The sequence below is a fragment of the Macaca mulatta genome, chromosome 1 (assembly GCF_049350105.2).
Source record: "Macaca mulatta isolate MMU2019108-1 chromosome 1, T2T-MMU8v2.0, whole genome shotgun sequence".
Lineage (NCBI taxonomy): Eukaryota > Metazoa > Chordata > Mammalia > Primates > Cercopithecidae > Macaca > Macaca mulatta.
Window position 1 is genome coordinate 30,649,581 of NC_133406.1, and position 16,184 is coordinate 30,665,764.

Below are 16,184 nucleotides of genomic sequence, written 5' to 3' on the forward strand. Positions count from 1 at the left end.
CAAGGGGCAGCTTAATGAGGTAAAAGGCATACAAATTTATTAACATGTACGTGGGAGCCTTCAGCATGAAGACACACTCCCCACTCATCAGATCATACCTTATTGGTCCAATTATATTTCTACACAGCCGTCTATCTGAATCCTTCTTGGCCTCTCTGAGCAGCATTTCTTCCTTCTGGGTATGCGGCAGGGCCCTCTCTGGAACAGGGGTCTCGTGACCTACGGCCAAACAAGGTAGGTCAGATAATCTCTTCATGGTCAGTTTTTACAAAGAAATGTGGAGTGAAACTGAGAGTAATAATTTTGGGTTTTGTGACTGGCTTTGGGAAAAGAGGGTTATAGTTTCTATGACCCCACCTTGGGGAAAAGGGGATTCTAGTGTCTCTGGTTATCCTCAGGGGAGAATGAGCCTGAGAAGAGGCAGGAAAAGGTCAGAAAAAAACTTTTGCTTCTGAGGCTGTTTCTGAGGCCTTCATTTTGTGGCATTTTCCAAACTTTCGGAGTCCCAACAAAAACAAGACCAGGAGTAGGCAGTCGAAACTACCTCCGTGATGAAAGAACCATCAGAGATCCCAACTTATTCTAGCTTTCAGCTCTGCCATCTTTAGTGCAGGAATTCTTGCCATAAGATCATTTCAAGCTCTTAAAATGGCCACTTCAGCTTTAGGCACTATTTCTGCTAGGCAGGGAGATGGAATAAGAGAAAAAGAGGTTACGGTGCCCCTGAGTTAGACTCTTTTACAGAGCTTTTATAGATGCCACTCTCTACTTCATCTGCTTATACTTTGACTTAGATCTCCTTGGCCAGATTGTAGAACATCTCCTTGGCCAGAAAAACCATTCCAACTGTAAGGGATGCTAGCAAATATAGTTTCTTAGCTGAGCACAATTGCTCTCTCTAACTAAATAAGACTTCTGTTAGTAAGGATGAAAGAAAAAAGATATTAAGAGCAACTAATGGTCTTTGCTATGCCACACCATATTAACCTTGTTCAGAGATCAGTGGGTTATCATCCAAGAGTTTCAAGCTAAGAAGTGACATGGTCAAATGTGTATTTTCAAAAGCACCTGATGAATGTGGGACAGATATAGGATTGGAGAGGGCACGACTGGTGACAAGGGGACCTGTTAGGAGTACATCAAATAAGTCTAGGAAATAGGTGATAGTGGCCAAAAAGTGTGATTTGATAAAGATTGAAGGTGAGATCCAGAGGAAACCAGGAGTGTAAAGGAATAAACTGTAGAATCCTATTGGCACCAAAGATGAATATTACCCTCCTTACCATTTTATCTGATATGGCTCATTCCCATCTCAGTCCCATTCTTCTAGGCAAAACAAATCAACATTGAATTTAACTCAGCTTCTTGGATGTCACTCTGCAATTGGGTTTATCAGGGTGCTCATCCTATGATTTTTTAATGTTATAAATTTATTCTTATTAGACATGCACATCTAATTATAAAATATTATGTGTATTCAGAAGTAGAATTTCCTGAATCCCATTGTTTTTATGAAATATTTAATGCAGGCAAAATAATACATACTGTATATGTATATGTTATGGAACATAATAATGAAACTAACACTCATTATCCACTGCCCAACCTAAGAATCAGAGTATTAGCAACATTTCCTTATCTATCATCCCAAGAGAGTCAAAATACCCACACTTTTCTGTTACCTATCACCACGCTTTTTATAGACACACAGACAAAGAAAAGTGACAGGAATATGAGACCTCGATGGCCTCATATTTTTCCCAGTGCCATGACTTACCCTAAAACCTTAACAATAATAACTAGGAAACAACAAGTGCTTGAGAGGATGTGGAGAAACAGGAACACTTTTACACTGTTGGTGGGACTGTAAACTAGTTCAACCATTGTGGAAAACAATGTGGCAATTCCTCAAGGATCTAGAACTTAGAAATATCATTTGACCCAGCCATCCCATTACTGGGGATATACCCAAAGGATTATAAATCATGCTGCTATAAAGACACATGCACAAGTATGTTTATTGCAGCACTATTCACAATAGCAAAGACTTGGAATCAACCCAAACGTCCATCAGTGACAGACTGGATTAAGAAAATGTGGCACATATACACCATGGAATACTATGCAGCCATCAAAAAGGATGAGTTCGTGTCCTTTGTAGGGACATGGATACAGCTGGAAACCATCATTCTCAGCAAACTGTCGCAAGAACAGAAAACCAAACTTTCACTCATAGGTGGGAGTTGAACAATGAGATCACTTGGACACAGGAAGGAGAACATCACACACCGGGGCCTATTGTGGGGAGGGGTGGGGGGAGGGATAGCATTAGGAGATATACCTAATGTAAATAACGAGTTAATGGGTGTGGCACACCAACATGGCACATGTATACATATGTAACAAACCTGCACGTTGTGCACATGTACCCTAGAACTTAAAGTATAATAATAATAATAATAATAATAACTAATACATAGTGTTTACCAGGTAGATGTCAGGAACCTTCTAAATGCTTTATGTATGATCATGCATCAATTAAAGATGGGTGTACATTCTGAGAAATGTGTCTTCAGGCAATTTACTGGGTAAGGCACTTATCATGAATAGAGCTCGCAGGACTGGAAGTTGTTCTTGATGAGTCAGTGAGTGGTGAGTGAATGTGAAGGCCTAGGACATTATTGTACACTCCTGTAGACTTTTTAAACACTGTATATTAGGTTACACTAAGTTTATTTAAAATATGTTTCTTTCTTATACAATAAATTAACTTTAGCTTACTATAACTTTTTTACTTGATAAGCATTTTAATATCTTTACCTTTTATATTTTTAATAACACCTTAAAACACAAACACATTGCACAGCTATACAAAATGTTTTCTTTCCTTATATTCTTATTCTATACGCTTTTTTCTATTTTTACAATTTCTGATTTTTTTTACTTGTTAAACTTTTTAAAAATTAAAAACTAGGATACGTACATTAGCCTAGGCCTTCATAGGGTCAGGATCATCAATATCACTTGTCTTCTATCTCCACATTTTGCCCCACTGGAAGGTCTTCAGAGGCAATAGCACACATGGAGCTGTCATCTCCTGACAGTGCCTTCTAAAATACCTCCTGAAGGCCCTGCCTGAGGCTGTTTTACAGTTAACTTTTTTTAAATAAGTAGAAGGAGTATAGTTTAAAATAATGATAAAAATAAATACTGTAGTAAATACACAAACCAGTAACATAGTAGTTGATTATCATTATCAAATATCACATGCTGTTCATAATATACAGTATATACTGTACTTTTTATACCGCTGGCAGCAACCTAGGTTGGTTTATACCAGCATCACCTCAGTCAGGTGAGAAATGTGTTATACTACAATATTACAATGGCTATGACTTCACTTGGCAACAGAAATTTTTCAGCTCCCTTATAATCTTAGGGACTACTGTTGTACATGCAGTCTGTCATTGACCAAACTGTTATGCAGTGCATAACTGTAGATGAAATAATTTAATCCACTGAATGATTCTTTGAAGTGAATACTATTATCCTCATTCCTGTTTTACAGATGAACATACTGAGTCATAGAGTGGTTTAGTATCTTGCCCAAAGTATCTTGCACAGCTAGTGAATGGTATCTTGCACAGCTAGTGAATTTAAACACAGGTCATATGGCTCCAGGATCTATTCCTAGTCACTATTATATATTATTGCCCTTAGAACTGTGCCGACAATGGTGATGTTAGTGGTAACTCTCCCCCTAAATATGGCTATTTCTCTAGTAGAATATTAGATTCAGGAGAAATATTAGAGATTTACTGACAGATTTACCTATTCCATAGATTAAGAACTTTTTGAAAACAAGAATTGGGATGACAAACTATAAATCTAAGGCCAAGGGTTTTGAGATGTGTGGCAGACTTTATGCTGGAACCCAAGGGTCTTGCCTGAAGTATATAGCTAATTTCTAGTACACCAGACTTAAGGTAAACCTTAACTGCTGACTTGCAAATAAAACATATGCAGTAAATTATACCAGACAAGTCAGTGGCAAAGTTTTCATTTCTCTTTTTGATCATTGCTGCGTGGAGATCTAGAGAACCATATGTTTGTAAAAACTTCAACGAGTCATTTTGAATGTTTTGAGTAGAGAAGTAGAGTCCCAGATCCCTTTTGGATTGTGTTGAATCAGGTTATAGGTACAGCATAGGCTCCATGAGAATTGGTTGCTATCATCAAAACCATTATGCTATGATTTTAGAGAAGGGATAGGCCATAGGAAAATAATTGACTTAAAGATTACACTTCCATTTGGATGTAAAGCTTTGTTTCAATGATTTCATTAAACATTAGGCTTCTGAAGAGCAGAGTTTATAATGCTGCCATATTTCCTGACTTAACCTGTACAATGGTATTAGAAAGTATAAAAAAGAAGACACTCAGTTACAGAAAAACATAATATTGTAATAATATTGAACATAATAACAGGTCTTACCATTGATGCAATGCTTACATTTGACTAGTGTTTTTATTACAAATACAAAAAATAATTATCCTTCATTGGAAATAATTATCCTTCATTGGTAGGCATCAGTCTCAACAAAGATAGGAGTCAGACTAACAGTTTTATGAGTTTAAAGTCATTTCTACAAATGCAGCATGTGAAGAAAAGAAAAAGATAGATTTATGGTCTGATTTATTGATGCTCTGGAATTATAAACTTGGCTCTGTGAGTGGTTCTATATATATCTGATTTCATATTTTTACCAACTATACTAGTTAACCAATCCTAGCTACTATAAAAGAAAAATTCCAAGATCTCAGTGACTTAAAGTATTGGAAATTTATTGCTTATGTAGACCAAACAGGTGTTTCTGATTAGCAAGAAAAGAGGAGAAAGAGTGTCTATTCCATGCAGTTGGTTAAAGCATTTGCCTCTAGGCAAATGAAGGTTTCCATTGTCCTAGAGGTCAACATACAGCCAGTAGAGAGGACACAGAGGACAACAGCTGGGTGGGCCTTGACTAACACTGTATTAGTTAGAAGTCTTTCAAATAGCCTTTCCTAACTACCAGGAAGGCTGGGAGTTCCAGAAAAAAGAAGAAACAATTCTGGTTATTAGCTAATAGTCTCTGTTGTTGTAAACCTTAGTTTTCTCATCTGCAAAAGTAGTAAGTCCATCTTTTAAATTAATCATTCTTAAGTCTGCAGAATGCTCTTTTTCCTTCTATTTTTCTAACTTTACTAAGGTATAATTGACAGATATAAATTTCATACATTCAAGGCGTACAACATGATGTTTTGCTATACATATACATTATGAAATTGTGACAGGCCATGTCTTACTAATACAGGTCCCCATGACAACTGTTTCAGTACTGACTGTGTGGTTAAGTTAAATATTAAAAGCTAAAAAAGCCCGTGCCCTTATGCAAAGGCTGGAATGTAACAAAAGCCCACCAAGAGGTTTGCCTAGGCCTTTCCTGGGCTTTAACACGTAACAAAATAATGAAGGAATTCTTAACAGGACCCATTTAGAATTAAACAAGTTTTATTATGGGTGTGAAGAAACTCCCCAGGCCTCCACAGCCAAGTTAATTGGAGGTCTGAAGGAACGCCCCGAATCTCCGCGATTTAGCAGGAGACAAGGGCAATCCCCCCAGAACCTGGACCCATTTAGATTAAAATATACTGAGGCTCCAGAGGAAGGTTTTCAGGACTCAGACCTTAGTTATAGATTAAAAGAAGCTCATCACTTACGTCTTTAGGTGAATGCACACTTACACGTAGATGTGTACCTTAGAAGGTATATAAGCTCTGGAAAACTTTGTAATTTTGAGTTGGTCTGGTGATCATTTCCAGCCCTTCTCCCTGTAACCTGTTACAGAAATAAAAACTCTCTTCCTCCCCAGTTCATCTGCATCTCATTATTGGGCCATGAGAAATAGCAGCCCAACCCGCAGTTTGGTCCAGGAACAAAATGATTTCCACAATCAAGCTAATTAACTTACGCATTGCCTCACCTTTTTGTGGTGAGAATTCTTAATATATACTCTCCTAGCGAATTTCAAGTACATAATACATTATTATTAACTCCAGTCACCATGCTGTGCATTAGGTCTCTGAAAATCATTCATCTTTTAACAGCAAGTACGTACCCTTTAACCAATATCTCAATCTCCCCTTTTATCCCAACCCACCCCATCTAATCCCTGGCACCCCTCCTATTCTCTGTTTCTGTGAGTTTGATATTTTTAAATTCCACATATAAGTGAGATCATGTAGTATTTGGTTTTTTATGTCTAGCTTATTCTGCTTAATATAACGTCCTCTGGTTTCCACTACGCTGTCACAGATGGCGGGATTTTCTTCTTTTTTAAGGCTGAATAATATTCAATTTTGTATATCTACCACAATTTCTTTGTGCATTCATCTATCAACAGACATTGAGGTCGTTTCCATGTTTCAGCTATTGTGAATAATACTTCAATGACCATGGGAGGGGAGATATCTCTTCAAGAGAGTGATTTTATTTCCTTTGGGTTTATACTCAGTAATGAAATTGCTGAATCATATGGTAGTTTTGTTTTTAATTACCTGAGGAAACTTCATACTGTTTTCCATAATGGCTGTGCCAATTTAAATTCCCACCAACAATGTATAAGCCATCTCCTTTCTTCACATCCTTGCCAACACTCGTATCTTTTGAACTGCATAACAGCCACCCTAACAGATGTGAGGTGACATCTCATTGTAGTTTTGATTTACATTTCCTTAATGATTAATGATGTCAAGCACTTTTTTATAGACCAGTTCGCTAGTCTATAAAACATTCCTTAGGAAAATGTTTGTTCAGGTCCTTTCCCCATTTTTTAATTGGGTTATTTGATTTTTTTGCTATTGAGCTGTATGAGATAGTTATATATTTTGGATATTACCTTCTTATCAGATATATGATTTACAAATATTTTCCATTCCTAGGGTTGTTTTATAATTTTATTGATTTTTTTCTTTTCTGTGCAGAAACTTTTCAATTTAATATAGTACCACTTGTTTATTTTCACTTTTCTTCCCTGTGCTATTGGTGTCTTATACAAAAAAATATCATTATGAAAAACAATGTCATAGAAGTTTTTCCCTGCATTTTCTTCTTATAGTTTTACAATTTCAGATCTTATGTTTAAATCCTTAATCCATTTTGAGTCTATTGTTGTAAGAACTGTTTCCTCTTTTTGCATATGGATATCCAGTTTTCCCAACACCATGTATTGAAGAGATTATCCTTTCCTCATTATATATTCCAGGCATACTTTGACAACTAGCCTCTGTCAAAGATTAGTTGACCACATGTACGTGGATTTATTTCTGGGCTTTCTATTTGGTTCCATTGGTTTATGTGTTCATTTTTAATCCAGTACTATATTGTTTTGAGTACTAGAGGTGTGTGATATAATTTTAAATTAAAAGAGTGTGATGCCTCCAGCTTTGTTCTTGTTGCTCCAGATTGCTTTAGCTATTTGGGGTCTTTTGTGGTTCCATATAAATTTTAGGATTATTTTTTATGTTTCTGTGAAAATTCCACTGGAATTTTGGTAGGGATTGCATTGAATATGTAGAGCACTTGGGGTAGCACAGATATTCTGACAATATTGATTCCGCAGATCCATAAACATGGGATATCTTTCCATTTATTTATGTTTTCTTCAGTGCTTTTTTTTTTTTTTTTTTTTTTTTGAGACAGAGTCTAATTCCATCTCCCAGACTGGAGTGCAGTGGCACGATCTTGGCTCACTGCAACCTTTGTCTCCGGGTTCAAGCAATTCTCCTGCCTCAACCTCCTGAGTAGCTGGGATTACAGGCACCCACCGCCACACCCAGCTAATTTTTGTATTTTTAGTAGAGATAAGGATTCCTAAGTATTTTTTTGATGGTATTATAAATAGGACCATTTTCTTAATTTCTTTTTCTGATAGTTTCTCCTTGGTGTAGAGAAACACACATTTTTGTATATTTGTTTTGTATCCTGCAACTTTACTAAATTCATTTATCTATTAGTTCTAATAGTTTTTTGGTGGAGTCTTTAGAGTTTTTTATATATAAGATTATGTCTTCTCCAAGCAGAGACAATTACTTTCCAATTTGAATTCCTTTTCTTTTTTTTTCTTTTGCCTAGTTGCTCTAGCTACAATTTCTAGTACTATGTTGAATACAAATGGTGAAAGTGAACATACTTGTCTAGCTCTTGTCCTTAGAGAAAAATCTCAACTTTTCGTTGTTCAGTATAATGTTAGCTGTAAGCTTGTCATATGTGATCTTGATTATGTTAAGGTACATTCTTTGTATACCTCATTTGTTGAGTGTTTTTATCATGAAAGGATGTTGAATTTTGTCAAGTGCTTTTTCTTCATCTGCTAAGATGATTATATGGTTTTTGGCCTTCATTCTGTTAATGTGGTATATCATATTTTTAAATTTGTGCATGTTGAACAATCCTTGAATCTCTGGGATAAATCCCACTTGATCATTGTGTATGATCTTTTTAATGTGCTGTTGAATTCAGTGTGCTGGTATTTTATTGAGGATTTTTACATCTATGTTCATTAGGGTTATTGGCTTGTAATTTTCTTTTCTTGTAGTCTTTTGATGTTGGCTTCATAAAATAGTTTGAAAGTGTTCTCTCTTCTTCAGTTTTCTTTATGAGCTTGAGAAACATTGGTATTAGTTCTTCTTTAAATGTTTTGTATAATTTAGTATTGATGCCATCTCATCTTGGACTTTTCTTTGACAGAGGACTTTTTTTAAATTACTGATTTAATCTCCTTACTCATTATTCTGTTTGGATTTTCTATTTCACTTTAATTCTGTCTTTGTAGATTGTATGTTTCTAGGAATTTATTAATTTCTTCCAGGCTATCCAATTTGTTGGGGTATAATTGTTCATAGAAATATCTTATAATCCTTTGTATTTCTGTGTTATAAGATGTGATGCCTCCTCTTTCATTTCTGATTTCATTTATTTTAGACTTCTCTCATTCTTTCTTAGTCTAGCTAGCCAAATGTTTGTCAATTTTATCTTTTTGAAAAAACTCAGTTTTTTAATTTTATATTGTTTTTCTAGTCTCTAGTTCATTTATCTCTCCTCTGATGTTTGTTATTTTCTTTCTTATAGTAATGTGGGGCTTAGTTTGTTCTTTATCTAGTTCCTTGAGATATAACATTATATTATTCATTTGAGACCTTTCTTCTTTTTTAAGGTGGGCATTTATGGCTGTAAACTTTCCTCTTAGAACTATTTTTGTTGTATTTTTAAGTTTTAGATATTGTATTTCCATTTTTATTGGTCACTAGACTTTTTTTACTTTACTTTTGATTTTTTCTATGACCCATTGGTTTCACAAGTATATTGTTTAATTTCCACATATTGGTAAATTTTCCAGTTTTCCTCCTGTTATTGATTTCTAGTTTCATAACATTATGACCAAAAATGTGCTTGCTATGATTTCAGACTTCTTAAAGTTGTTAAGAATTGTTTATAGCACAGGCAACAAAAATAGAAAAATGAGACATACATTACACTAAAAAACCTATTGCACAGCAAAGGAAACCATCAAGAGTGAAGAAACAACCTGTTGAATGGGAGAAAATATTTTCAAACTATTCATCCAACAAGGAGCTAATACTCAGAATATTAAAGGAACTCAAACAACTCAAAAATAAAGGAAACAAATAAATCCATTAAAAAGTGGGCAAAGGAAATGAATAGACATGTCTCAAAGGAAGACATACTTGGAGGCATCTGGCTGACATATATTTGAAAAAATGCTCAACACCACTAATCATCAGAGAAATGCAAATCAAAACCACAATAAGGTATCACCTTAGCCAGTTAGAATGGCTGTCATCAAAAAGACAAAAAATTATAGATGCTGATGAGGGAGCAGAGAAAAGGGAACTCTAATATATTGTTGGTGGGAATATGAATTAGTACAACCACTATGGGAAAAGTATAAAGATTTCTCAAAAAATATGTAGAACTACCATGTGATCCAGCAACCCCATTACCATATATTTATTCAAAGGAAAGGAAATCAGTGTATCAAAGGGATACCTGCATCCCATGTTTACTGCAGCACTCTTCCCAGTAGCAAATATATAGAATCAAACTTAGTGTCCACCAACAGATGAATGGATAAAGAAAATGTAGTATATATACACAATGGAATACTATTTGGCCATAAAAAAATTAAATTATGTCAGTTGCAGCAACATTTATGGAACTGAAGATCATTATGTTAAGTGAAATAAGGCAGGCACAGAAAGACAAATATCACATATTCTCAATCATGTGGAAGCTAAAAATGTTGATCTCATGGAGCTAGAGATTAGAATGATAGATACCAGAGGCTGGCAAAAGTGTGAGAGTGGGTATGAAGAGAGGTTGGTTAATGGGTACAAACATACATTTAGATAGAAGAAATAAGTTCTAATGTTTGAAAGCAGTGTAGAGTGACTATAGTTAACAATATATTATATATTTCAAAATAGCTTGAAGAGAAGACATAAAATGTTCCCAACACATTAAAATGAGAAATACTTGAGGTGATGACAATCCAAAATACCATGACTTGATCATTACACATTCTATGCATGTAACAAAATATCACATCTACTCCGTAATATACAACTATCGTGTATCAATTTTAGAAAGACTTGTTTTGTAGACCAGCGTATGATCTATATTGGAAAATGTTCTGTGTGCATCTGACAAGAATATGTATTCTAGTTCTGTTTGATGGAGTTTTTTGCATGTCTGTTAGGTCTGTTTTGTTTAAAGTATAGTCCAAATCCAATGTCTTTTGACTGGTGGATTTAATCCATTTTCAGTCAAGGTAGTTATTGATAGATGAGGACTTACTATTACTATTTTTTTCATTGTTTTCCAGCTATATTATAGATTCCTTTTTTTCCTTTTTTCCTCTCTTGTTGTCTTCTTTTATGATTTGATTATTTTCTGTAGTGGTATGTTTTGATTTCTTTCTCTTTATCTTTTTTGTATCTATAATAGGTTTTCACTTTATGGTTACCATGAGGCTTACATATAACATCCATCTTATAGTTATAACATTCTATTTTAAGCTTATAACCTCAATTGCATTAAAAAAAACTCTACACTTTTTATTTCACCCCACCATATTTTATGTTTTATGTCACAATTTACATCTTTTTATTTTATATATCCATTAAAAAATTATTATAGCTATAGATATTTTTAGTAGTTTCATCTTTTTTTATACTAGAGATACAGGTAATTTATACACCACCATTATAGTATTAGAGTATTCTGAATTTGACTATGCACTTTTACCAGTGAGTTTTATACTTTCATATGTTTGCTTGTTACTGATTGTCATCCTTGTGTTTCAGCTTGAAGAACTCTCTAACATATCTAGTGGTAATGAACTCCCTCAGATTTTGTCTGGGAAAACCTTTAACACCCTTTGATTTTTGAAAGACAGATTTCCGAGTTGACTGTTCTTCATTAACAGTTTTATTCTTTCAGCACTTTGAAAATGTCATTCCACTCTTTTCTAGGCTGCAAAGTTTCTTCTGAGAAAGCCACTTATAGCTTTTGGGGTGTTTCTTTGTATGTGAGGAACTGCTATACGCTTGCTACTTTCAAGATTTTTTATCTTTGGGTTTTGAGAGTTTGATTATATTATGCCTCAGTGAAGTCTTCTTCGGATTGAACCTAATTGCAGATCTTTGAGTTTCATGTATCTGGATGCTCATTTTTTCCTCCAGATTTGGGAAGTTTTCCATTGTCATATGTTTAAATAAACTTTCTGCCCCTTTCTCTCTGTCTGCTCCTTCTATAAAATACTATCATGCAAATGTTAGCTTTCTTGATGATATCTCATAAATCCCCTAGGTTTTCTTCATTCCTTTCCACTCTTTTTTCCTTCTCAATGTGTATTTTCAAATGCCCTGTCTTAGAGATTGCACATTCTTTCTTTTACTTGATCAAGTCTGTTGTTGATCCTATTATATTTTTCATTTCATTCCTTGTATTTTTCAGCTCCAGAGTTTCTGTTTGGTTTTTTAAAAAATTATTTATAACTCTCTATTGGTCTTCTCATTTAGTTCATGCATTGTTTTGCTGAGCTTTGTTGTCTATCTGGGTTTACTTGTAGCTCCCTTAGCCTCATTAAAACAATTATTTGGAATTCTTTGTCAAGTACTTTATACATCTCTATTTCTTTGGAAATGGTCACTGGAAAATTGCTGTGTACCTTTAATGTTTCTTGTTGCCTTGCATTAATGCATGTGCATTTGATAGAGCAGTCACTTCTTCCAGACTTCACACACTGTTTTCAATAGAGAAAGTCCTTCACCTGCAGGTGTGTGAAAATGCATTGGCAGGATGAAACGCAGGGATTGTGGCTGTGATGAGTACACAGTGATGTAGTCTCCATGCAGCACTGTCAGCTGAGGTTGACATTGGTGAAGATTACAGCGGTCCTCTGTGACCATGGCTGTGGGTGTCTACTCTGGTGACTAGGACTGCTAAAGTTCTCCTGATTTAGATTTCTTTCACTGAAAAAGTCAATGCTGAGGGGATCCCTCTTAGCACCAAGTCCAGTGGATGGGTAAATTTGTAGTGATGCATCACTGGTGTCTGATGCATGGCACCCATGGAGTGACCATGAAGCTAGGATCTGGAGCACAATATTGCATGGATAGACCATGACTTTGGGGTCAGAGGCAGCAGTGGCATCAGTGCCTGGGGTTCAGGAGCCCTTGCTCCTGTATTGGTAATGATGTGTGCAGTGCAGGAATTCATGAAGTAGCTATGGAGCCGGGGTCTGGTGTACAGACCTGTGTAGGGCTACCACTGCTCCAGGGATCAGGTTACTGACATGACTGCTGCAGTGGTAGCTCCAGTATTAGAGTGGCCACAGAACCTAGGTCTGAAACATAAGTATGCTTGGAACAGTGGTTCCACTGACCAGGGTGCCAGCTAGCTCATTGTGGTGGTGGTTCTGATGTCTGGGGTGCAAGCATGGTTAATGCAGCCATAAATCTGAGGTAGGGACTTCACAGGAACTCAGAGCAAGGGTTGCCTCTGTCCCAGAGCTGCACAACTGTGGCTTCTTTTAGGGCTGACATATCTAAGGGGTTCACAGTGTTGATTACTATTAGTTACCTCAATAGCAAAAGTTTCCAGTGTCCTCTGCAGAGCATGCCACTGGGGACCACAGTGGAACCCACTGTGTAACTGTGACTCAAGATGATATCCCCAGCTCTGTGTCCCTGTTTCTAGTCATCTATACACATCTCAGGTATGCTGATATCCCCAACAATCATTATGTGTTATTATTATCTGTTTTTTGCTCCACTGTGTTGCTGCAGGTTCTTAATTGGACCCTTGAGCCCTCTCAAGGCTATTTTCCTTTGTGGATTGCTGTATTAGTCCAGTCTCATGTTACTATAAAGAACTGCCCAAGATTGGGTAATTTATAAAGGAAAGAGATTTAACTGACTCACAGTTCTCCAGGGTTGGGAAGGCCTCAGGAAATTTACAATCATGGTGGCAGGGGAAGCAAACATGTCCTTCTTCACATGGCAGCAGCAAGAAGTACAGAGCAAAGGAGGAAAAATCCCCTTATAAAACCATCAGATCTCATGAGAACTCACTCACTATCATGAGAACAGCTTGGGGGATCTACCCCTGTGATCTAATCATCTCCCATGAGGTCTCTCCCCACCATGTAGGGATTATAATTTGTATTACAATTCAAGATGAGATTTGGGTGAAGACACAGAGCCAGACAATATCATTCCACCCCTGGTCCCTCCCAAATCTCCTGTTTCTCACATTTCAAAACACAATTATGCCTTCCCAACAGTTCCCCAAAGTCTTAACTCATTTCAGCATTCATCCAAAAGTCAAAATCCATAGTGTCTTCTGAGACAAGGCAAGTCCCTTCTGCCTATGAGCCTGTAAAATCAAAAGAAAGTTAGTTACTTCCAAAATATAACGAGAGTACAGGCATTGGATAAATCCACCCATTCCAAATGGGAGAAATTGACCAAAACAAAGGGGCTACAGTCCCCATGGAATAGGACAAATTATTAATTATTAATAGGGCAAATTCAATCATTGCCTATTAAATCCAGTAGGGCAATTATTAAACCTTAAAGTTCCAAAATGATCTCTACATGTCTCACATCCAGGTCACACTAATGCAAGAGGTAGGTCCTGTGGCCTTGGGCATCTCCACCCCTGTGGCTTTTCAGATGACCTCCCACCCCCCGGCTGCTTTCATAGGCTGATGTTGAGTGTCTGGCTTTTCCAGGTGCACACTGCCAACTGTCATTGGATCTACCATACTGATGTCTAGTGGATGATGTCTCTCTTCTCACAGCTCCACTAGGTAATGTCCCAGTGGGGATTCTGTGTGAGGGCTCCAAACCCACATTTCCCTTCCACACTGCCCCAAGAGGTTGTCTATGAGGGCTCCACCTCTGCAGCAAACTTCTGCCTGAACATCCAGGCATTTCCACACATCCTCTGAAATCTAGGCAGAGGTATCCAAACCTTAATTCTTGACTTCTGTGCACTCGCAGGCCCAACACCACATGTAAGTTGCCAAGGCTTGGGACCTGCACCCTCAGAAGCAAGGGCCTGAGCTGTACATTGGCCCCTTTTAGCCATGGCTGAAATTGAAGCAACTGGGACACAGGGCACCATGTCCCTAGGTTGCATAGAGCAGGAGGGCCCTGGGCTCTTCCCAGGAAACCATCCTGCCTTTCCAGGCCTCAGAGCCTGTGATGAAAGGGGTTGCCATGAAGGTCTCTGACATGCACTGGAGACATTTTCTCCATTGTCTTGGTGATTAACCCTTGGCTCCTCATTACTTAAGCAAATTCCTGCAGCCAGCTTGAATTTCTCCCCAGAAAATGGCTTTTCTTTTCTGTCATATCATCAGGCTGCAAATTTTTCAAACTTTTATGCTCTGCTTCCTCTTAAATGCTTTGCAACTTAGAAATTTCCTCTGCCAGATACTCTAAATCACCTCTCTCAAGTTCAGAGTTCCACAGATCTCTAGGGCAAGGCCAAAATGCTGCCAGTCTCTTTGCATAGTAAGAGTGACCTTTACACCAGGTCCCAATGAGTTCCTCATCTCTATCTGAGACCACCTCAGTCTGGACTTTATTTTCCATATCACTATCAGCATTTTGGTCAAAACCATTCAACAAGTCTCTAGGAAATTCCAAACTTTTCCACATTTTCCTGTCTTCTTCTGAGCCCTCCAAACTGTTCCAACCTCTGCCTGTTACCCAGTTCCAAAGTTGCTTCCACATTTTCATGTATCTGTACAGCAGCACCCCACTCTCTGTGGTACCAGTTTACTGTATTAGTCCATTCTTACACTGCTATAAAGAACTGCCTGAGACTGGGTAATTTATAGAGGAAAGAGGTTTAACTGGCTCACAGCTCTGCAGGGCTGGGGAGGCATCAGGAAACTTACAGTGGTGGCAGGGGAAGCAAACATGTTCTTCTTCACATGGCAGCAGCAAGAATTGCAGAGTGAAGGGGGAAAAGCTCCTTATGCAACCATCAGATCTCATGAGAACTCACTCAGTATCAGAACAGCATGGGGGAATCACCCCCATGATCTAATCACTTCCCACAAGATCCCACCCCAACACATGGAGATTACAAATCAGACTACGAGATGAAATTTGGGTGGGGACACAGAGCCAGAACATATCAATTGCTGTCTCATTGTTTTCTGTGGGAGAATGAAAGCTGGTATCTCATACACTGCCATATGATCAATGTCACTTCTATAGAGTTTTCAATAATGAAACAAAAAGCTACAGGGCTAGCACCTCATACAGATTATACAGTCTTGGTAATAATGTAAGAAATACCACTTATCTTAATCATCTATCTTGTAAACTTACAAATTTTCATCTTTCTTTACTCCTTTTAGAGACTCCAAACGTCTTTGTTTTCTGTGAAGTAAGATCCTATCGGGCAGGGACTGTGATTTCTACAAGTGGTAATTAAAAATTATTGAATAGCTTGAAAATGTCATAATCTATAACCTGTGGTTGGTGTTTTGTTTAATCCTCAAAACAATCCTATGAGATAATTTGTATGATGGCAGAACAGG